This window comes from Gymnodraco acuticeps, unplaced genomic scaffold (genome assembly GCF_902827175.1).
Source record: "Gymnodraco acuticeps unplaced genomic scaffold, fGymAcu1.1, whole genome shotgun sequence".
Lineage (NCBI taxonomy): Eukaryota > Metazoa > Chordata > Actinopteri > Perciformes > Bathydraconidae > Gymnodraco > Gymnodraco acuticeps.
The window spans coordinates 125631-132551 of NW_022990501.1; positions in this window are offsets into that span (position 1 = coordinate 125631).

The following is a 6921-nucleotide window of genomic DNA, read 5'->3' on the forward strand; positions in this document are numbered from 1 at the left end:
GGAACTGGAGTCACACAAAAATAATGTAGGCTTAATAAGCCCATCTATTTATCTATCTACGTATGTATCTATAACAATAGTCTTCATTTACAATAGGCATAATTTTAAAACATACATCTATTACAGTTATGATGTCATAATAACATACAATTGTATAAAACACAATTGGCTTACATCTTTGTTCTCTTTTGAGAATCAAACAAAACAGATTTAAATAAAAAAAGAATGCAAACAAACCAGTGAAATTAACTAAATGGCTGAATTGCTTTTAATTCACTGGCAGGAGCAACAAGTGAGGAGGAGCAAACAGTGAACAACGAGGGAGAGATTGAACAAAGAGAAAGAGTAGAGGACAGAGAGAGTAATGAACAGGAAGGAGACAGAGAGACTAAAGGAGATGGAAGAGAGGCTGCAGGTTATGGAAAGGAGAGAGACATGGAAAATGAATGTTGACAATGTGTTGTGATCATTTTAGCCTCTTCTGCATGTCCAGATCATTAATAGTAACAATCAACTGATTCTTATGTATTACACTTTAAAAATAATTGATGCTGACATTATCAGCCCACTGACATGGTTTGAAATCAATATATTATCCAATGTGTGACCCCCCACAGGACTTAAAAAGCACCTAACTAGATCATGAAAATCCCAAAAATCTCGGGGGGTATCTCCCGAATCCCCCTAACATGTTTAGACCTCGGTATTTAGGAAATCCTGGATACGGCCCTGCCTGTGACCAACATTTATCAGCCACGATTTCCTGCCTTCAGACTTTTTATTTTTACACAATGATCCTACCCTACAGTAAAAACTAAATCAGCCCACTCCTGTTCTTCTTGTCTGCTCCAAGGTCTCAAAGTCAATGTGTGGCAAAGACTCTTTAAACTGCAGACAACATGTATTGTGTTCTTGAGTTGCGTCTATAAAGCCATAAAGCATTCTCTTCTTGAATTAGCTAATGGAAACGGAATGTGTAGGTGTGAGGTTTTTCTCCCAGAGTGTATTGAATCAGAATAATAACAAGGAGGAATGTGTTTGCACACATCTACTCTAGGTAACCCGACATCCTTATGAAGTGAGCTATTTATTTTGAAGTGGCAGTAATCATGATGATGTGGCTCAAATTACTAAGGTAGTGCTCCAGCCTGGAATAAAATTACATTGTGTAAAACAATTTAGCCTAGCTGTTTTACAATTAGATTAGGGGGATATTACTTAGGTTGTTCTGGATGGGCTCAGATAGTAAATAGACTCTGCAGGAGACCCTTAATAAAAACTAATGCCATTAAGAAAAAGCTTATTTGCTTGCTTTGAGCATTTGGGCTGCTTAAAGTTCTTTATATTTCAAACAACAAAAAGCATCTGCTGTTATTCACAGCTTAAGTATTCTGTCCAGATTTCTGTCATATTACCTGTGTAAGTTTTTGTAAACTGTACCCGACTCCATATAAGCGGTAGAAGATGGATGGAGGGATTTCTGTAAATTAATGAGGGAAAATACATATTTTTAGAGAGAATTTCTTGTTCCCAGGTGATGAAGTATGAGCTGTTGGATGAAAAAAAACCTTACCTTGGTTTCCTTATATAATTTAAGGTTTATTTGTCTATAAACAAAAGCTAATGATTTTCACTCTTTGTTCAAAGATGTTTGTGGCCATACGCTTTCTGATATTTTATGAAGCACCTTCCCCAGATCCAATTTTATTTGTCCAATGCTTTATCACCAACACTTCCATCAGCCTCAGCTGAAGCCTTCTTACCATGCCAACAAGCTATTCTAAGATGGAGAGCATGGCAAACAATATACGGAGCCAAGGGAGAGATATTTTGAGAAAACACTCGAGATTCAAGTCGTAAATTAACAACTAAAAAGCCTTGGATATTCTCCAATATATGGTTCTCGGAATATCGCCCCCTCCTCCCGCGTCACGTTTTCCTCTTTTTACCTAAAATGGCTTTGACACGCCTGTGTAATTAAATGCTGAATATAGCAACCTGTGATTTTGTAAGAAAGTTGTTGCTTATTTTCTCAGGATGCAGTGACTGTTTTGTTCAAAGTGTTTCCTGTCACTTTTCTCTTCTTTGCATTGATGAATTCCTGAAAATAAAATGGTGGTGTGTGTAGTGGTTCCATTGATTTCCATTGCTGTTTCTCAGTTGCCTGGATATCACACAGCAGCCCAGCTACCGACAACATTATAACTCCTATAACATCCCTACCAATGAAATAAATATCTTTATCTTTTGCCCTCATTCATGACTTTCAGAACACGTTTCTGTAAACTAGAATGCAAATATCGAATTGATATCTAAAAGATGAAAAATGAAATCATAATCACTCTTTAGCAACTGGCCACACTGTTTACATTGTTAGGTCTTTTAACAGTTGTTGTAACAAGGCCCTGAGTCATACATTTTTGTGACACATTCATAGTGACTACTCATCGTTATATCAAGAGTCATTTTCTCTTATGATAAATCATTTTAGTATTTTCGACAAATCCATTCTGATCAAACACCTCCAAGGTACGTGATGCTGATACATCACTTTAATGGTTCATCTCTGTCCGCTCTGACTGAACAGTTCCATTACACTGTTTCAAATCATTGTCAAGTGTGATAAAAACAACAGTATCCTCTGGGTTTTTGCTCACATCTTTTTTTCCTCTACATCCCATAAAGCAGCGGGTGGACATACAAGGTTTTAACATGACTTTGGCTCGACATGTCTATAGTGTTCAGGCTTTGACATTGAATGGTCAATGGCAATTTAAGCTCGGTTAAAACAGGGTCGTCCAGAGCCATGGGGTGAGGACGGTCACAGATGGCTCACTAACTCTCTGACAGCTGCTGGACATGCCATCGGAACAAAGAGTTTCACAGATCATAGCAGGCAAAGCCCAGCATTTCTCCCTTTGTTCCATATAGGATGAAACACAACAAAGCTATGTTATAAACTATGGATACATTATTTCTACCAATACACTATATATAAAAAGGAGGATGTAGACAGCTTCATGTCACCCATTGGTTCGTAGACTATCTTGAAGCTTCTAGTTTAGCATTTTGACTGTTGCCTTGGGTGTTGCTACTGTTAGGAAATAAGTGGTCCCTAGATATGACGTGCATGACCACCCTGACGTCTGTGTGATCTCCTTTAAGGAGCTAGGCGCTTCAGCCATAATGTTGTTTGTTTCCCCCATTCTATGACCGGGCAAACCCTAGGTCCACAGATGGTTTTATGTTGTGGGTACACTGGGGACACTTCCTTCTCTGATGTTTTGTGGACCTCCCAAGGTGTGTTGAAAATCTTTCGAGCCCATAAGTGGGTCAGACGCAAGTAACTCAGTGGTCCCAACTGTTTAGGCTATCTTCTCAAATATGTTGATTACTCTCTGCAAAAACCAGTTAAATGGGCTAACGAGAGAGAGGCGCTCCAGAATTGACGTGGCAACTCTCCCGTGAAGTCAGAACCTCTGGCTCTTGGACTTGTGATGTGAATTCTCCGGCCGAAGCTCCTAAATAAACCATCAGTGTTTGACATCAAAGCTCCTGCTCTTCCCGTGTCTCCTTCATGAGTCGGTGACTCCCACTGCATTGCTACACAGAAGTTTCCCTTACAGCTACATGGCAACCAGAAGTGACATGGGGGGTGAAAATAATAATGGCTGAAGAAGACAATTTAGGTGGGCCACAATGGTCACAATTTACCTTCATGAACCTAAAACCCAATAAAAGGTCAAAATCCTGGACGAAAACTCTGTGGTAGTGGCCTGTCCATGTTTTACGAGACATAAGGGCAGGAATTCAGAGGGAAAGGAGCCGTTTTGAGCTCTGCTACTAAAAATTGCTTTTTTTTAAACGTCAAACGCGTCATATTATATGGGCTCAGAACAATCCAAATCCACTTTATTTATATAGCACATATTAAAAACAGAGGGTTTCACCGAAGTGCTTCACAGCAGACATAACATTATAATAAAATATAATATTACAATAATAGATAAAAGGCACACATAAGAATAGATAAAAAGGCATACATAAGAATAGATAAAAAGGCATACATAAGAATAGATAAAGGCATAACAATCGATAAACATAGCTTAAACTGACTCTAAAGCGAGGTAAAAAGAGGTGGGTCTTCAGGCCGGGACTTAAACGTTTTGAAGGGTGGGCGACAATTGACATGGGGGACAGGATCGTTCCAGAGCCTGGGGGCTACCGCTGAGAAGGACTCGGTCTCCCCTGGTCTTTTTCCTAGTTTTATTGGGACTATCCAGCAGGGACAGCTGATCAGCCGACTTCAAAGCCCTTGAGGGGGGGTGTACACCGTAGGATGAAGGTCTGAGATGTACTCTGGGGCCAGCCCATTCAAGCGATTTTAAAAACAAATAATGAAAATCTTAAATGTACTCTAATAATGGACAGGAAAGCCACAAGCCAGGGAGGGAAGCACAGAATTGGTGTGTGATTGATGTTCATGCTTGCGTGTGCCTGTAAGCAGCCCGAAGCCGCAGCATTTTTGTACCAGCTGCAGGCGTGCCAGCGAGGGTCTTGGTTTTAGGCCGTGCATAAAGTGCATTACAGTAATCTAGATGCATAGAAACAAAGGGGCATGAATTACAACCGCTCAAAGTCTAAAAAGGATAAAACGGGTTTAATTTTGGACAGGAGCCTCAAGTGATAAAAACTGGACTTAACCACTGAGTTGATTTGTTTATCCCAATTTAAAAGCACTATGTCAATTTTACGCCAGATTTGTGACCATGGGTTTTTGGCATATGGTTGGCAGGGAACCCAGGTCCCAAATACAATGACCCTCCGTTTTGCTGTCATTTATTATTTAAACAAGTTAAGCGCCATCCAAGGCCTTTATGTCTATTAAAGGACAGTCATACCCGGGGCATCAGAGAGACTGGTGTTTGCTTTTTTTAGGGGAAGGTATATTTGGGAGTCGTCCGGCATAAAGGGTGGTAGGAACACCATGTTTTTCTATAAAATAATAGTCCCAAGGGGGAGGAGTATAAGAAAATAAAATGGGGCCCCCCATAAATAGAACCTTGGGGAACTCCTTACAGGATAGGGGGGGAGCAGAAGGAGATGACAAATGCACCAAGGTCTAACAGAGGAAAGATCTCTGGGACAGATAGGGACCCTGAACCACTCTAAGGCAGTGCCCCTGATACCCACACAGTGCTCTAGACGCAGAGGAGATAAGGATGGAGTGGTCAATCGTATCAAAGGCAGGAGCTGTGAAGGGAGGGTCTAAGAAGCAATAAGGAGTGCAGAGGCACCAGAGGTCTGTAGTGACCAGGAGGTGCATTGAACACTCTTAGAAGGGCAGACTCAGTACGTGTGAGCGCTTAAAACCGGATTGAAAAATATCGAAAATATTGTGTGCATGTATAAAAGACTGCAGCTGTAAGAGTACGGTTTTCTCCAATATTTTGAAATAAAAAGCTTCGAGATGGGTCTGTAATTTGAGAAGACAGAAGTGTCCATTTGTTTTTTTAAAAGGGGTGCCACAACCGCTTGTTTGAAATAAACTGGCACAGAACCGGACTCTAGGCTGCTATTTATAATTGTATGGACATTAGATCCAATAGTGTCCCATATATTTTTATGGTTTTTTGAGACTCCCCTGACGGTCAGCCGATTCGTACTTGTAATTTTTTCTATCTATAGCCAATCAGATGTCTCCTTCATTCTAAGCCAATCACATGAGCGCGCCCCCACGAGGGTATGATTTATTGCGTTCATGACACTTCATATAGGCTACGCCTTTTGCGCTGTCGGGTCAGCTTGCTAAACAGAGGGCGGAGCATCAGGTGATTATGCAGAGCTGCGTGTCTCCGTCAGACTCAGCAGATGATCTGATCTCTCTCTCGCGTCCGGTTATACTTCACTCGCGTTTATGTCCATATCGATCAGATCCAGCTCTCCTGATCGGCCTTTATAGAGAGCACCGATCAAACTATTAAGAGTGAATATCGGCCGATAATGACCGGCGGGGCTCCCCCCGTTGACAGTTCACTGTCTAGCACTGGCTTCGTAGCTGCTCCCTCCACACTCACAACAACTTCATACAGACATAAATAAAGCAGCTGTATTCGCCATACAGGAAACACACATTTAACACGGTTTTGCCTGCCGTTTTTGTGTACACAAGCATACACAATGGTTCGGAAAGTGGCGCTGTACCTTAATAATATAAAGGCTTGTATTTGCGTGCATTTTCTGTTCAGAAAGTGGCAATGTACTGAGAGTGGAGGTGTCCTGAGATTAGCGCCTGCAGGCAGGCTCCATGGACCTGTCAGCTCCGGACAGCGCAAAATGCGTACATGAAGTGCTACGTCATGAACGCAAGAAATCTACCCTCGTGGGGGCGCGCTCATGTCATTGGCTTAGAATTGAGGAGACATCTATAGATAGAAAAAAATACAAGTACGAATCGGCTGACCGTCAGGGGAGTCTCAAAATACCCACACACGAATGCACAGCGATCCATGCACAAAAAGCGGTTTGTGTTTGCAGGTACCGGGGATTTAAACGGAAACAATATGTGAGGCTCAAAAATAACCTACATATGTAAAACTTTTTTCTGTATTTGGATTTTATTTACATGTATATGAAACGGAACACATTTGTGTGTGCATTGAAAAACACAAGTGTGGATCCGGAAATACAAGTGTGAATCCTTTTGCGGATCATGAAATACACGTGTGAATCCTTCTGTGTGCATTATGAGACTGTTCTTCTGAGCCCATAATTTACGTCACATGGGGGAGCAACTTTCTCGGACTCCTTCTCTGCCCAATCCGCGGTAGTAGTTTGTAGTTAGTTTGAGCGGTTGTGATTTAGTGAGCTGGTATTTTTTCGGTAATTTTACATTGCATTTCACCATTTTTAATCATGGCT